The 18,479-nt window shown below is 41.5% G+C and overlaps 1 protein-coding gene across 1 annotated transcript in view; it reads right to left on the bottom strand.

The window, feature by feature from the left end:
- The window catches only part of nexmif (neurite extension and migration factor), a 325,589-nt gene that overhangs the window by 27,028 nt on the left and 280,082 nt on the right, over nucleotides 1-18,479 (bottom strand). The window lies entirely within an intron of this gene.

Genomic DNA, 18,479 nt, shown 5'->3' with positions numbered 1-18,479 from the left:
TGCACGAACTGAGATATTCAATGCCTGGTGATAGGTTTCCAGAATAAGTTCACACGCAACGAGGTTTGGAATCAGGACATTGGAATAGTCCAAACAGAAAAGTTACAATGATTAGGCAGATATGTAATAATTACAGGGGAATTATATTCAAAAAAGGTAATTTTAATGAATATATATGCCCCTAATTTTGATAATCCATTATTTTTTAAGAAAATATTTAATAATATTCCTATATCCACTCAACACAATTTAATAATTGGAGGTGATTTAAATTGTACTTTAGATAATTATCTAGATAGATCATCCGCAAAAAGGAAAGCTGCCTCGAAATCAAGTAAATTCATAAATGCTTTTATCAATACATCTAATATTAAAGACATCTGGAGGTTAGATAATCCATCCGGACGAGAATATTCTTTTTTCTCGCCCGTACATGGAACCTATTCGAGGATAGATTATTTTTTAATAGATTCTAAATTACTTCCTTTTACGTATGATGCAAAATATCATAATATTATCATCTCGGATCATGCGCCATTAACATTTAAGATAAAATTAAAAGATATATCTAATAAAACTACTACCTGGAGATTTAACCCTCAGATATTAAAGGACAATGACTGTTGTAAATATGTGATGGATCAGATTAAATTATTTTTTGAAACTAATGATAATCCTGAAACTTCTCCATCACTATTTTGGGACACATTTAAGGCATTCATGCGTGGCGCAATAATATCCGCACAAGCACATCTCAATAAAGAAAATCGAAAAATAGAACAAAATTTAGAAAATGAGATAAAACGTCTAGATAATGAAAATATAAAACAGCCTTCCAAAGAGTTAAGTAATAAAATTGCATCAGTAAAATATAGATTAAATAAAATATATTCTAATCAAGTGATTAAACTTTTTCAACAAACTAAGCAAGTGTATTTTGAATTTGGAGATAAGCCACAAAAATTACTAGCACGACAGCTTAGAAAATTAGAAGATGAGAAGATGATACACGGAATTAGATCTGAGTATGGAAATATATTAATTACTCCAAAAGATATTAATGATAGATTTTTACAATATTATAAAAATCTTTATTCGTCAAAACTAACAGGACAAACAGATAGTATGGAAATATTTTTACAAGAATGTCAAATCAATAGCTTAGATCAGGAAGGTAGAGAATTGTTAAATGCTGAAATAACAGTAAAAGATATTATAGAATCAATTAGTTCGCTAAAGAACGGAAAAGCAGCGGGCCCAGATGGCCTGAGTGCAGAATTTTATAAAAAATTTCAAGATCTGATTTCCCCAAGATTACAAATAATGTATAGATATGCATATGACCAAGGAAAATTACCAGAATCTTTAAATGAATCCACAATTACACTCATCCCTAAAGTAGATAAGGATTTGGAAGATCCTGGATCATATAGAGCGATTGCCCTTTTAAATACAGACCAAAAAATATTAACTAAGGTCTTATCTAGGAGATTAAGTTTAGTGATCTCTAAATTAATACATTATGATCAAACAGGTTTTATCCCAAAACGTTACTCATCCCATAATCTCAGACGTTTGTTTAATATTATATATTCAAAAAGAATACGAGATACGGAACTAGCGGTTATATCACTAGATGCAGAAAAAGCGTTTGATCAGGTGGAATGGATGTATTTATTTAATATAATGGAAAAGTTTCAATTGGGGGATAGATTTTGTAAATGGGTAAGAATTTTATACTCGAATCCTATGGCAAGAATTTTGACTAACCAAATTTTATCAGCCAAATTCAAACTCTCTAGGGGATGCAGACAGGGATGTCCGTTATCACCCTTATTGTTCGCATTGGTGATAGAACCATTGGCGGAAAAAATTAGATCTGAACCTGAAATATATGGCTATAATACTGATACAACAATTAATAAAATTTCTTTATATGCAGATGATGTTTTGATTTATATTACAAAACCGGAAATTAGTATTCCCAACCTGCTAAACATTATAACTAAGTTTGGTGCATTTTCTGGGTATAGGATTAATTGGGATAAAAGCGAGATTATGCCAATAACAGGAATAAATCTTAATACATTACAACAATACCCATTAAAAGTAGTTACAGACAAACTTAAATATTTAGGGATTAACGTAACTAAAACTCATAACTCATTAATAAAATCCAACTATCCTCAACTATTAGATAAACTTAGAAAAAATATTTTATATTGGAAAACACTGCCTATATCCATGATTGGTAGAATAAGTGCCATAAAGATGGTATTTCTACCGCAGTTGTTATATTTGTTTCAGGCTATTCCTTTTTTTCTTCCGAAAACTTTTTTTAAAAAAATTGATAATATTGTCAATAGCTTTATTTGGGATTATAAAAATCACAGAATAAATAAAAAACATCTATGCAAAGCTAAGATAAATGGAGGATTAGCACTTCCAAACTTTTTATATTATTTTTGGGCTGTTCAGATTAAGAATATGAATTTCTGGTGGGTAAATATGGATCATGAACCGACATGGTTAAATATAGAAAAGGAGGACTGTCTACCTTTCAATGTAGGTTCGATAATTTTTGCACCAACGGAAGTACAAAAAAAATATTATAAAGACAACCTAATAATATATAATAATAGACGTATTTGGAAACAAATAGTTAAGACTCTACACTTGGATAATCTCTCATTTAGATTACCAATTATGAATAATCCATCGTTTAAACCTGCTATATTAGATGGGGGGTTTAAACAATGGGATGATTTAGGAATTACAAGGATAGAACACCTGTATAGAAAAGGAAAATTTCTTTTATTCCAGGAGTTACAAGATATTTATGGATTGTCTCCACAACATTTATTTAGGTATTTACAAATTAGAGATTATATTAAATCCAATACACAAGATTATAAAAATAAAGAAGCAGGATTGTTAGATGAACTGTTTAATTTATATCCAAATACAGAAAAATTAATAGCTTATATATATAACATCATTTTGGATAAGGAGAATCCAATAACGGAAGTATATCGTCAAGCATGGGAAAATGAAATGGGATTGGCTATAACAAAAGAAAACTGGGAAGAAAGTCTACAACGAATACACCGGTGTTCATTAAACGCCAGACATATACTGATACAATTTAAAGTATTATATAGGTTACATTATTCGAAAACTAAATTAAATAGTATTTTTCCGAATCTCTCCGCTATTTGTGATAAGTGCAAGAAAGCAGAGGCAAATTTAATACATAGTTTCGTTACATGTCCTAAATTGAATTATTACTGGACAGAAATCTTTAAAGTTATTTCTGAAGTTATCAAAGTTAAATTGGACCCTAACCCAAAGCTAATAATATTTGGAATTCCGGATTTACATCTATCACTTACAGTAAATCAAAGAAATTTCTTTGATTACTGTTTAATAATTGGAAAAAAAATCATATTGAAATTTTGGAAGGGAACATTATCCCCCACAACCAAAATGTGGGCAACAGAGATGATGGAGACGTTACATCTGGAAAGAATTAGATTTGTCCTATTGGACAAGTATAATTCTTTTGAACAGATATGGTCTCCATATATACAGTATTTAGAGAAGTAGCTGTTCTTGGCAACACAGCTCGACGTGCACCCTGCGGGATTTGGTGAGAATAATTCATTTTTATATTGGAATTACATATATGTCTTTATTGATACTATCACTTGTAGTAGTGTTATTAATAATACATATTGTGGTTACTAAAAAATTTTTTTTTTTTTTTTTTTTTTTCGTTTCTCTTTTCTTTCTTATATATAATCAAATTATTATTTAATCACTCTCTTAATGATTTATAACTGTTCTATTCTTTCTCTATCATTATTTCTAAAAAAATAGTAGATAAGTATTACTAGTGTTTTACTTAATGCAAATTGAATTAATTTGATATAAAGTTGTTTGAAGCATTGTAATTGATTACCTTTAATAAAAAAATATATTAAAATAAAAAAGAAAAGTTACAATGAGTCAACATGGACAGCTCAGACCTCCCTGCAAATGGACTATTTCTCCGGCCTCATGCTTGCACTCACTAAACCTGTGATGCACAACCTGGAAAATGTAGCCCAGTCTCGGCCAAATGCAAATGGCCTTAAGAGCGAAGACCATACGGCACGGTGGCGTAGCGGTAGAGCCACTGTCGAGCAGCGCCAGAGACCCAAGTTCGATCCTGACTACGTGTGCTTGTCTGTATGGAGTTTGTACGTTCTCTCCATGAGCTGCTTGGGTTTTCTCTGAGATCTTCGGTTTCCTCCCACACGCCAAAAAGTGTATAGGTTTGCACGTTAATTGGCTTGGTATCAATGTAAAATTGTCCCTAGTGTGTGTAGGGTAGTGTTGATGTGCAGGGATCGCTGGTCGGTGCGGACTCGGTGGGCCGAAGGGCCTGCTTCCGCGCTGTATCTCTAAACTAAAGAAAAGAGAAAGAGAAGGTGGGAACCGTCTTACATGCCTGCCGGCTTTCACCTTGTCACAGCTTGCTGCATTATGCTTGGATCTAACACCTCTTCTACTCTTTCAAGCCAATTTTCTATACAACCAATTTAGAATGACGGACTGAATTCATTGTTGAATGGCAGCTACCATCAAAAGCCTTTGTTCAAAGTTAGGGACTGCAAATTCTAAGCAATCTTGACTTTGGCACAACATCTTACGTAGAGCTTCAACACCAGTGGCAGAATATATGCTGCTCTCAGGTTTGTTCCCCCTCTCCCCAGTTCCAAGGGATAGAATGATTCATTATACTCAACATCAATTCTCTTTTGTTTCCAACAAATGTAATTTATAAAACAGTTAATATTTAATCAAATTACAGACAGCTACGAACAAGTTTTGCATGTCATAAAAAAATAGTTTTGAGTAAAACACTTAAATGCAAAAGGCACAGTAGTAAATATATGGTCCTAATGCAGGCAAATGGGATTATTGTCGATGGGCAAAAAAAGGTCAGGATGGACGTGATGTAATGCAGGTCCTGTTTCTGTGCAGAGTATCACGTAATATTACTCTGTGATTCTATGGCATTCACGGTGGCACAGCGGTAGAGTTGCTGCCTTACAGCAAAATGCAGCGCCGGAGACCCGGGTTCTGTATGGAGTTTGTACGTTCTCCCCGTGATCTGCGTGGGTTTTCTCCGAGATCTTCGGTTTCCTCCCACACTCCAAAGACGTACAGGTTTGTAGGTTAATTGGCTTGATAAAAATGTAAAATTGTCCAAGTTGGCGATATGCAGAGTACTGCCCTGCCAACTACAACATTCAGAAGGTTCAGAAGGTACTGACTCAGACTTTTAAAAAATTGGAACATTTTTTTAGCCTAATTTTGTTATCCAAGATCATTGTTGTTAAAGCTGCTCCTTTGCAATTCAGCCTACGTTTGTGCTTAAAACCCAATAAAAACCCAATATAAGGCAAATTGTGACTTTGGTTATGCAGAACTGTTAGTAGGTATGTTACAAAACTTAACTTCAGCGGCGCTGCAGTTCTGCCACTGGCCGTGTGCGCGATTTTGGCGCCTTTGAGGCGGGGTTAAAATGCAGTTTTCTCCTACCTGTCCTGGATTATATTTTTTGGAGTGCAAGCTTTTGCTGAAGAATTGTTCCGAAGGCCGTTCTGTGATTTTTTTTTTAATCGCCCAACAAGTTCAGCGCTGGAGTAATTTAAAAATCAGTTTCTAAGGCCGTCAACGCCAACAACAGGGACGGATTTTACGTACGGGACAGGCAAAGGAAAGCCGTTTATTTTATGTATAAAAGTGCTCCTTAAGATGCCTTTAATTCACATTTTACGTTGCGAAACGGTGATTTTTTCCCCATACGAACCGGCAGTATTTTACGTGCCGATATGGGGTTTAAATTCACCGCAACCGCAACGTTCCAATCGATCGCGTTCCGGAAAAACCCACTCGCAAGATGATTTAAATGGCCATTAATTTACAGGTATTAAACACAAAATTCCTTCCATTTGGCCTATAAATCCATGACAATGACATTTAAAAACCATGTTATATTGTGAATTCTTGTGTGTATGTTATTTCGACACTTAGGCTATTTAAAAATGTTGATCTTTTCTTAAGAAATGGATAGATGTTTAGATTTAGTAATTGAATTATGTAATTAGCTACAATTGGGTAACTGACTAATTATATGCTTTAATTTCAAGTCATCTAAGTAAGATTGTTTCATATTTGTTTCAGAATGCTTCAATCTATAATAAGTGAAAATTTCTTTCAGTTCTCTTAATTTTTAAGAAAGTTATGGGCTTTTGACTGTCCTCGATCACAGCTTTTGTGTTCAGTCAATGGAAAAGCAATAGGGAACAAGATGCTAATTTCAGAGTATGAAAATGGCCATAACCTTTTTAATACTGAAGATATGAAAGTGAATTAGGTGTCAAATAAAACTTATTTTTATGCTTTATCTGATGGGATAAATTACAGACTTGATTTTTTAAATCTCAAAATTTTGTAACATTGCTACTGTTAGATATTTCACATTAGTCAGCGTCATAGAGCTGTACAGCATGGAAACAGGTTCATAAGGACCAGGTTGGTATATCGGCTTGCCCCATTTGCCTGCATTTGGCCGATATCCCTCTAAATCCATTCTATCCATATGTGTAGGAAGGAATTGTGGATGCTGGTTTACACCGGTGATAGACACAAAATGCTGGAGTAACTCAGCAGGACAGGCAGCATCTCTGGAGAAAAGGATGTCCTCCTGAGTTACTCCAGCATTTTGTGTCGACCTTCCTATCCATAAATCTCCTCAAATGTCTTTTCAAAGTCACAATTACATCTGCTTTTATAGCTTCCTCTGCCAGTTCATTCCAGAGACAGTCTACCCTCTGAGTGAAAAAAACTGCCCCCTAAAGTCCCTCCTAAATTGCAGCTTCCTCATCTACAGCCAATGCCCTCTAGTTTTTGAATCCTCTACCCGAGGAAAAAGTGTGAGCGTTCACTTTATCCATGTCCTTCATGATCTCATAAACCTCAATAAGGTCATCCTTTAGCCTACTATTCTCCAAATGCCAAAGCCCCAGCCTATCTAACCTCTCCTTTGAATACAAGCATGCCAGCTCAGGTAATATCCTGGTGAATCCCTGCTGGACATTTACCAACTTAAAAGCATCCTTCCTATAAGTGGCCGACCAGAAGTCCAAAAGTGGTCTCTCCAAGGACTTGTACAGCTGTATCATGATGCCCCAACTTTTCAACTCAATACCTTTCCCCAATGAGGATAAGCATACCAAAAGCCGCCTTAATCTCAATGTCCACCCGATTCACCACTTTCAGGGAACCATACATTCATACTCCCAGATCTTTCTACTCAGAAACACTCTCCAGGATTCTATCATTTACTGTGTCGATCCCTGACCTGGTTCGATATTCAAAAGTGTAACACCTCATACTTGTCAGAGTTAAATGTATTTAGTATTCCTTGGCCGACCTTCCTAACTGATTCGTAAATTTAAGCCCCTGTCCCACTTAGGCAATTTTTCGGTGACTACAGCGCCAAGGCTGTCGCCACATGGTCGTGGGGCGACGCCTGTACGGTCGTGAGTCGCCTCCTCAAGTCGCCTAAAGAGTCGCAACGTTTTTCTGGTCGCCGCTGGATTTTGAAATATTCAAAACTTTTCGGCGACTGTGGGCTTGACGTAGCTTGTCTTGTCCTGTCGTAGGTGTTGCGTAGGTTGGCGCCGGGTGACGCAGGATGTCGCCTGGCAACGTAGGATGTCGCCGGGTGCTGACTTCGGCGACTACCTACGTCAACCGGCGACAGGTACCGGCGACTGTATTGTCTTCAGTTGTCACCGACAGGGTCGTTGCTTGTCGTAGCTTGTCGCAGGTGGACGTAGGTTGAATTCGGTTGTCGCCTGTGTGGTCGAAGGTAGTCATAGGTGTGGTCGTAGGTGGACATCCTAATGGGTCGCCGGTTGTCGGTAGCTTGACGTCGACAAGGTGGTAGGTTGTCGTAGCTTGTCATAGACATTGTCGCTTTTTCGGTGACCTGCTACGACTGTGACAGTCACCAGCAGTCGCCAAAAAAATTGCCTAAGTGGGATAGGCCCTTTACATAACCTTCTTCACTGCCTGGTGTCCCACCTGTTTTGGTGACATGTCAACCACATTGACAACAGAATCACTATCAGGGGGGGTGAGGAAGAGGGAGATCTCATTGAAATTCCTGAAGAGTGGAAGGCCTGGATAGAGTGGATGTGGAGAAGATGTTTCCCCCAGTGGGAGAGTCAAAGATTAGAGGGCGCAGCCTCAGAATACAAGTACATACTTTTAGAAAGGAGATGAGGTGGAATTTCTTTAGCCAGAGAATGGTGAATCAGTGGAATTCATTTCCACACAAGGCTGTGGAGGCCAATAGACAATAGGTGTAGGAGTAGGCCATTCGGCCCTTTGAGCCAGCATTGCCATTCATGGCTGATCATCCCCAATCAGTAGCCCGTTCCTGCCTTCTCCCCATATCCCCTGACTCCGCTATCTTTAAGAGCCCTATCTAGCTCTCTCTTGAAAGTATTCAGAGGACCGGCCTCCACTGCCCTCTGAGGCAGAGAATTCCACAGACTCACAACTCTCTGTGAGAAAAAGTGTTTCCTCATCTCCGTTCTAAATGGCTTACCCCTTATTCTTAAACTGTGGCCCCTGGTTCTGGACTCCCCCAACATCGCGAACATGTTTCCTGCCTCTAGCGTGTCCAAACCCTTAACAATCTTATATGTTTCAATGAGATATCCTCTCATTCTTCTAAACGCCAGAGTGTACAAGCATAGCCGCTCCATTCTCTCAGCACATGACAGTCCCGCCATCCTTGTAAACCTACACTGCACTCCCTCAATAGCAAGAATGTCTTTCCTCAAATTAGGGGACCAAAACTGCACACAATACTCCGGGTGTGATTTCACTAGGGCCCTGTACAACTGCAGAAGGACCTCTTTGCTCCTATACTTGACTCCTCTTGTTGTAAAGGCCAACATGCCATTCGGTTTCTTCACTGCCTGCTGTACCTGTATGCTTACTTTCATAGACTGATGAACAAGGACCCCCAGATCCCGTTGTACTTCCCCTTTCCCAACTTGGCGCAATTTAGATAGTCATCTGCCTTCCTGTTTTTGCTACCAAAGTGGATAACCTCACATTTATCTACATTAAACTTCATCTCCAATGCATCTGCTTACTCCCCCAACCTGTCCAAGTCACCCTGCATTCTCATAGCATCCTCCTCACAGTTCACACTGCCACCCAGCTTTGTATCATCTGAAAATTTGCTAATGTTACTTTGAATCCCTTCATCCAAATCATTGATGTAAATTGTAAATAGCTGCGGTCCCAGCACCGAGCCTTGTGGTACCCCACTAGTCACTGCCTGCCATTCTGAAATGGACTTGTCAATCCCTACTCTTTGTTTCCTGTCTGCCAACCACTTCTCTATCCATGTCAGCACTCTACCCCCAATACCATGTGCCCTAATTTTGCCCACTAACCTCCTATGTGGGACCTTATCAAAAGCTTTCTGAAAGTCCAGGTACACTACATCCACTGGCTCTCCCTTGTCTATTTTCCTAGTTACATCCTCAAAACATTCCAGAAGATTAGTCAAGAATGTTTTCCCCTTCGTAAATCCATGCTGACTCAGACCGATCCTGTTACTGCTAACCAAATGTGCGGCTATTTCACCTTGTATGATTGACTCCAGCATCTTCCCCACCACCGATGTCAGGCTAACTGGTCTCTAATTCCCTGTTTTTTCTCTCCCAGTTTTCTTGAAAAGTGGGATAACATTAGCTACCCTCCAATCCACAGGAATTGATCCTGAATCTATAGAACATTGGAAAATTATCACCAATGCATCCACGATTTCTAGAGTCACTTCCTTAAGTACCCTGGGATGCAGACCCTGGGGATTTATCAGCCTTCAGTCCCATCAGTCTACCCAACACCTGACTAATGTGGATTTCCTTCAGTTCCTCCGTCACCCCAGATCCTCTGGCCACTAGTACATCAGGAAGATTGTTTGTGTCCTCCTTAGTGAAGACAGATCCAAAGTACCTGTTCAACTCATCTGCCATTTCATTGTTTCCCATAATAAATTCACCTTTTTCAGTCTTCAACTTTGGTCTTAACTAATTGTTTCCTCTTCACATACCTAAAGAAGCTTTTACTATCCTGCTTTATATTCTTGGCTAGCTTACCTTCGTACCTCATCTTTTCTCCCCGTATTGTCTTTTTAGTTATTCTCTGTTGCTCTTTAAACATTACCCAATCCTCTTGCTTCCCGCTCATCTTTGCTACATTGTACTTCTTCTCTATTATTTTTATACTGTCCCTGACTTCCCTTGTCAGCCACGGTCGCCCCTTACTCCCCTTGGAATCTTTCTTCCTCCTAGGAATGAACTGATCCTGCACCTTCTGTATTATTCCTAGAAATACCTGCCATTTATGTTCCACTGTCATCCCTGCTCGGGTATCTTTCCACTCAACTTTGGCCAAGTCATTGGGTATTTTTAAAGCAGAGATTGATAGCTTCTTGATTAGTAAAAATGTCAAAGGTTATGGGGAAAGGTCAGGAGAATGGGGTTGAGAGGAAAAGATAGATCAGCCACGATTGAATGGTGTACACATGATGGGCCGAATGGCCTATTTCTTCTATTTCTTGTGAACATTTTAATGGATACTAGACCAAGTGGGACCTGTTGGGTCCAGTCCCCTCAACATGCAGTTTATGGGGGAGGGGGGAGGCCTGCGGAGTCACACACACACACACTAACCACCGCCTTGATATTGTATTAATATTATTCATTTGCTCCTTTCCCCCCATTCCCTGCCCTATCCACTCACGCATAGCCCCCAACTGTGTAGGCGTGGCTAGAGAGGGAGAGGGAGTGGGGTAGAGAGGGAGGGAGGGGGTAGAGAGGGAGAGGGTGAAGGGGGTAGAGATGGAATGGTGGCAGAGTGGGAGGGGGGCAGTGAGGATGGGGGCAGAGAAGGGGAGTAGAGAGGGAGGATGTTAGAGAGGGAGGGGGTAGAGGGGTAGAGAGGGGGAAGAGAGGGAGGGGGAAGAGAGGGAGGGGGAGGGGGTAGAGAGGGAGGGGGAAGAGAGGGAGGGGGAGTGTTGGATTACTTTTTGAGCTGAGGGGGAGGGTGCGGGGGGGGGGGGGTGAATAACCCGAGGGGTGGGGGGGGGTCAGGGTCGGGGGGTGTGAATAACCTGGGTGGTGTTGGCTGCCCTTTAGAGCGGGGGGTGGGGGGGTGGGGGGTGGGGGGGGGGGGGGGTGGGTGGGTGCCACAGCTAGAGTTGAGCTGCAACCCAGCTCAACTCCTGCCGAGCCAACCCACAGGCCTCACCGCTGCAGCCTCGATAAATACCAAACAATGGTCCGGATCCACAAAGGCAACAATTGTCATGATGGACCACTTTAACCTGGCACTTACTCAAAGCAAAATCCATAGATGGGGCAGAAGTTGTCAGGCATATCCTAGAGTTTTTTTAGAAACAGTATGTGGATGGTACAACTCGAGGAGGGACCATATTGGACCTTTCTATTGGGATATGAGCCTGGCCAGGCGACTGGAGTTTTAGTGGAAGAGTATTTTGGGAACAATGATAAAAAGTCCATTATTGTTAAGATAGTTAAGAATGTGTGGATATGTCTAGATCTTCGGGGAATGGATTAAATTGGAGTGTGGCAGATTACAGCAGCACAGGCAAGAGCTAGGGAGGGTAAATTATGAGCAGCTATCATTAGGTAAGTCCACATCTGACATGTGGGAGTCATTTAATGGCCAGCTAATCACATTTCAGGATTGACATGTTCCAGTAAGGAGGAAGGATAAGGATTGCAAGGTGAAGGAACCTTGGATGACCAAAGAGATTGTAAATTTGGTTTAAAAAAAAGGAAAAGGAAATCAGATGGGGCTTTTGTGGAATATATAGCAAGCAGGAAATAACTCAAGCAGACAATAAGAAGGGCCATGAAATATCATCAGCGAGTCGGATTAAAGAAAATTCCCACGTTTATATATTAAAACAACAGAGTAAGCAAGGAGAAGGTAGGACCACTCAAGGAGGAAATGTATGCTGCGAGTTCGAGGATGTGGGCGACGTACTAATCTTTCCCAGCTTTCTCCCCCTACCACAATCAATCTGTTCCCCAGTGATGCTGCCTGACCCGCTGAGTTACTCCAGCACTGTGTGTATGAAAGTAAGCATGCAGCTACAGCAGGCAGTGAAGAAAGCGAATGGCATGTTGGCCTTCATAACAAGAGGAGTTGAGTATAGGAGCAAAGAGGTCCTTCTGCAATTGTACAGGGCCCTAGTGAGACCACACCTGGAGTATTGAGTGCAGTTTTGGTCTCCAAATTTGAGGAAGGACATTCTTGCTAATGAAGGAGTGCAGCGTAGGTTCACAAGGTTAATTCCCGGGATGGCGGGACTGTCATATGCTGAGAGAATGAAGCGGCTGGGCTTATATACTCTGGAGTTTAGAAGGATGAGAATGGATCTTATTGAAACGTATAAGATTATTAAGGGTTTGGACACGCTAGAGGCAGGAAACATGTTCCTGATGTTGGGGGAGTCCAGAAGCAGGGGCCACAGTTTAAGAATAAGGGGTAAGCCATTTAGAACGGAGATGAGGAAACACTTTTTTCACACAGTTGTGAGTCTGTGGAATTCTCTGCCTCAGAGGGCGATGGAGGCCAGTTCTCTGGGTACTTTCAAGAGAGAGCTAGATAGGGCTCTTAAAGATAGCGGAGTCAGGGGATATGGGGAGAAGGCAGGAATGGGGTACTGATTGGGTATGATCAGCCATGATCACATTGAATGGCGGTGCTGGCTCGAAGGGCCATATGACCTACTCCTGCACCTATTGTCTATTGTCTTGAGTAGAGCAAGAGACCGAGCACTCCACCGTGAGGAGCTTCAATGTTGCAGGTCAGGGCGGAGGAGCTGTTATGACCAATTCTAACCAAATGAGGTTTGCCAGCCAGAAATATCAGAAGCCAGTTGCAGATGAAGGCCCCAAGGCCAAGGTCTAAGAGTGCAGAGATGAGCCTATTCAGCTTCATGTTGTTGAAGGCTGAGCTGCAGTCAGTGAATAGCTTCCCGACAAAGACATCAAGCATTTTCTGTTTTACTTCTGATTTTTAGCATCTGCAATGTTTTTATTTTTATTTCATGTAATTGGGTTTTACCCAAGTCAAGTTGATGGTAAAATGTACTCTACTGTTTATGATACTTGCTTCCTGAAACAGAGGATATTGCCTTATCTGATCTAATGATGCTAATTAATTTCAGAGAGCAATGGTGTTATCCAAGATCATTGTTGTCAGTGCTCCTCGTCTACATCACATGTTGCCAATCTGACCATCTGTTTGTCACATTTTCAAAACCCTATGTTTCGATTATTCGTGCTCAGTAAACACAGCGGGTACCATTTTGTTCCCGTGTATAAGCTCTCCACACATCACACCTAACCTCAAATCCAAGCACCGCACCTGTCTCTGTATGGCATCATTTGACCTCAGGCTCCACGCCACCTGTACGTTGGATGGTTCCTACTTTTAGGATGTTGAGCAGACTGAGAAAAGTCAGGCATAATTTATACGGGGAATTGAAGACAAACTGAATTGAAGGCAGTTGATTTAGTTCAGTTTAGTTTAGAGATACAGCGCTGAAACAGGCCCTTTGGCCCACCGAGTCCGCACCGACCAGCGATCCCCGCACATTAACACTATCTTACCTACACACACTAGGGACAATTTTCACTTGTATCGAGCCAATTCACCTAAAAACTCGTACGTCTTTGGAGTGTGGGAGAAAACCGAAGATCTCGGAGAAAGCCCATGCAGTCACGGGGAGAACGTACAAACTCCGTACAGACAGCACCCGTAGTCAGGATGAAACCCGGGTTTCTGGCTCTGCAAGCGCTATAATGCAGCAACTCTACCGCTGCGATGCCGTGCCTCGAGTCTTTGCTACTTGACAGAAAAGGGAGTTTAGATCAGGAGTTGTTAATGTCAAAATATGATCCTGTTATTTATACGATGGGGTTGATATATCGCTGGTTCAGAGCAGATAATGTGTAATGCGGTAATTCTATTTGTGTGTGTGCATCAGACACAGTGAGGGATGTTTACAGTTCGAGCAGGTGTTGTATGTGGATCAGCTGCTTGAGTAAAACTCTGGCAGGTTTTCAATCACTTTCATATACTAGATACACAGTCTCTTGCCCAGACTGGGGGAATCGAGGACCAGAGGACATAGGTTCAAGGTGAAGGGGAAAAGATTTAATATGAATCTGAGGGGTAACTTTTTCACACAGAGGATGGTGGGTGTATGGAACAAGCTGCCAGAGGAGGTAGTTGAGGCTTGGATTGCCCATCGTTTAAGAAACACTTTGACAGGTAGATGGAAAGGACAAGTTTGGAGGGATATGGACCAAACGCAGGCAGGTGGGACTAGTGTAGCTGGGACATGTTGGCCAGTGTGGCCAAGTTGGGCCGAAGGGCCTGTTTCCACACTGTATCACTCTATGACTATACAGGGCTGCCAACTCTCACGCTTTGAGCGTGAGAGTCACGCATTTCGTCCAATTCTCACGCTCACACGCTGATGACATAATTCTCACGCTGTCTTCAGTCCCTGCACAGTTTGTCTCTTTGTGCCACATGAGAGCGATCTGTGCGGTTTGGGGAAGCGTGCCGGTTGACAGCTGTGAGTGACGTCACGTCTCGTCTCTTCTCTTCTCTCTTGGTTGGATGTGCAGCCTCCGACAACATGAAACAGCCGGAGATGGAACTAATCAGGTGAATCAGTTGTAAAACATGGGGAGGACCACAATGAGGCCAAACATCTAGGACAGGGTTCGGCAACCTACGGCGCATGGCACAACCCGAAAAAACGCCTACTTTTTTTCAATTCGTTTTGGCGGGGTCGGGGCAGGCGAGCCGACCTGAGAACTGCAGCCAGTCCCTGGGACGCGAGCTGATCTGGGAACGGCAGCCAGTCCCTGGGCACGCAGATGGCAAACTTGATCATTATGGACAAATTGGCACAGCCATGTTCATGTTGTATAACTCTGACTCCATGCAGATCTGAATGGGCTTAGAATTAACATTTAAGCAAAATCGCCCCCACTTTCCCCATTTTGATTCTTGAGATTAATATCCCTTTGCTCTGATAACAGCGTTAAAGTACTTATGAGGTAGAGTCAGGAAAGGGAACATGTTATTTTTTAAAGGGATATGGACCAAATGCAGATAAATGGGACTAGTTTAGATGGGGCATCTTGATCTGCATGAACAAGTAGGGATGAAGGGCCTGTTTCCATGCTGTAAGACTATGACACATTGTAGAAAGGGTGCAATTGCTCTGGAGAGGATCCAGAGGCGATTTATGAAGATGTTGGCAGGGCTGGATTTTTCTTTTCACTTTTAAGAAAGATTTGATTACTGGGATTGTATTCTCTGCAGCAACGGAGGTGAAGAAAAAACTTGGTTGAGGTGAATAATATTATGAGAATAGGACCTGTTTCGCTTAACAAAGAGTGTAGGAAGGAACTGTAGATGCTGGTTTAAACTGAAGATAGACACTAAAAACTAGAAAAACTCAGCAGGACAGGCAGCATCTCTGGAGAGAAAGAATGGGTGATGTTTCGGGTCGAGACCAGATCGAAGAGGTTGAAAACCAGCAATAAAACACAATGACTGGACATGTGTGTTATCCAACTAAGGGCAGAAATCAGAATCATGCGTTCATCTTTATTGACGTGACACCATAATAAATATATTACAGAAAAAATAATGTAATGGGGTGGCACGGTGGCGCAGCGGTAGAGTTGCTGCCTTACTACCACATGGGTTTTCTCTGGATATCCTGGTTTCACCCACATCCGAAAGAAGTGCAGATTTGTAGGTTAATTGGCTTCGGTAAATTGTCCCTGGTGTGTAGGATACAACTGGTGTATGGTAGATTGCTGGTTGGTGTGGACTTGGTGGGCCGAAGGGCCTGTTTCCATATATATGTTTTACATATATATCTTAATTTCATTGAACCATATATACGATTGAATATGTGGCATTATTTTCATCTTGTTTCTATAGTCAAAGGGTAAGGTTGATTGATTTATTTGTGCAGAACAGTGATGGAAGTCCGACTCTTGCCTTGTTTCTGTTTTTTTTCTCTATATATATATGCATAACGGCGTGAATTATAATCTGATTTCCATACATGAATATAGTCATTCATGTGCTGCACCTGTTGATCAGAGCCTGGCTCTACTGTGGAATGTAATTAGGAATGTAATTCAGCCTAACCTTATTCATACCTAATCCAATTTAAAGCATATATATTGCATTCAAGTGTAAGTTAAAAGACTCGCTACAGTATGCACCAGATTGCACAATTTCAAGCTGACAAATGCAAAAGCTTCCTACGGTGGGAGGGGGGACTCCCCCCTCGGTCGCTACGCTCCCTCGCAATTTCTCACTCTCAACTCTTACCCAATGTTGGTAGCCCTGACTATGACTTTCAATTGGTGCACAATATGTGGTCTAGTTCACCAGTGCCTTATCACGAGTGAAAGGAAGGCCATCTTTATATTTAAGGGGGCCCGCGAGAAATCGTGGGTGGAATTTGCGGACAGAAAGGGAAATACTCAGGTGGTCAGGCAGCAGCTGTGGAGAGAGAAAGAGTGTTAATGTTTCAGGTTGAAGATCCTTTACCAGAACTGGGAAAGAGAGAAGATAGACACAAAGAGCTGGAGTGACTCAGCGGGTCAGAGAGAGAAAATGTGGTGTTTCAGGTCGAGACCCTTCTGGTCGCCTCATTGCCGGAGGATGTGAGGGATTTGGAGTGGGTGCAAAGGGAGATTTACCAGAATGCTGCCTGAGTTCAGGAATATTAGCCACAAGGAGAGGATGGACAAACTTGGATTGTTTTTTCTGGAATGCCAGAGGTTGAGGGGAGACCCAATCAAAGTATTTAAATTTATGAGAGGCATCTAGGGTAGACAATCAGAACTTTTTCCCCAGGGTGGAGATGTCAAAGGGCTTAGCTTAAAGGTGAGAAGTTTAACGGATTGTGTAGGAAGGAACTGCAGGTGCTGGTTTAAACCAAAGATAGTCTGAGCGCAGGTATATGGGACTAGGGGAGAATACGTGTTCGGCACGGACTAGAAGGGTCGAGATGGCCTGTTTCCGTGCTGTAATTGTTATATGGTTATTATATGGTTAATTAAGGGACAGAAGTTTAGGGGCAACATGAGGGGGAACTTCTTTACTCAGAGAGTGGTGGCTGTGTGGAATGAGCTTCCAGTGAAGGTGGTGGAGGCAGGTTCGTTTTTATCATTTAAAAATAACTTGGATAGTTATATGGACGGGAAAGGAATGGAGGGTTATGGTCTGAGCGCAGGTATATGGGACTAGGGGAGAATACGTGTTCGGCACGGACTAGAAGGGTCGAGATGGCCTGTTTCCGTGCTGTAATTGTTATATGGTTATTATATGGTTATAGTCACAAAAAGCTGGAGAAACTCAGCGGGTCAGACAGTATCTCTGGAGAAAAGGAATGTGACGTTTCGTGTCGAGACCCTTCTTCAGGCTGAGAGTCAGTGGAAAGGGAAACGAGAGATAGAGACGGTGATGTAGTGAGATATAGAACAAATGAATGAAAAATATGCAAGAAAAGTAATGATGATAAAGGAATCTGGCCAATGTTAGTTGTATGCTGGGTGAGAACGGGTACAGACAATCTAGATGGTTGTCGGAGTGAGTAGATTTATAATAGACGTCAGTCGATAGTCTACCTCCTGTGATGGAGACGGTGAGATCAAGAAAGGGTAGGGAGGTGTTCAAGTGAATTTGATTGCAGGGTGGAACTTTGGGGGTGAAGAGAGAAAACAGGTTCGTTCTTACGAAGGGTCTTCAACTTGAAGTGTTGATACAGTTTCTCTTTCCACAGATGCTGCCTGTCCTCTCCAGTATTTCTACAATGTTCTGTTTCTATTTCAGATTTCAAGTATCTGCAGTTTGTTTTTAATTTTCAGGTGTTACAATGCCATTGCAGTGAACAAGAGAAGAAGGGATCATTTGTTGATAATCACATACTACCGAACATTCAGATTAATTGGCATGAAAGGCCAGAGAAACTGAATAATATATACTATCCAGCCTTCTCAGCCAAGAAGCTAATTCAAACTCTATGCTTTAATTTGTAGGAAGGAACTGCAGATGCTGGGTTTACACTGAAGATAGACACAAAATGCTGGAGTAACTCAGCGGGACAGGCAGCTTCTCTGGATAGTCTGAAGAAGGGTCTTGACCTGAAACATCACCCAATTCTTCTCTCCAGAGATGCCGCCGGTCCCGCTGAGTTACTCTAGCATTTTGCATCTATCTATTCTTCAATTGATGACTTTACTGATTTAGAT

This window comes from Amblyraja radiata, chromosome 12 (genome assembly GCF_010909765.2).
Source record: "Amblyraja radiata isolate CabotCenter1 chromosome 12, sAmbRad1.1.pri, whole genome shotgun sequence".
Lineage (NCBI taxonomy): Eukaryota > Metazoa > Chordata > Chondrichthyes > Rajiformes > Rajidae > Amblyraja > Amblyraja radiata.
This window is presented reverse-complemented; position numbering and strand designations above follow the sequence as displayed.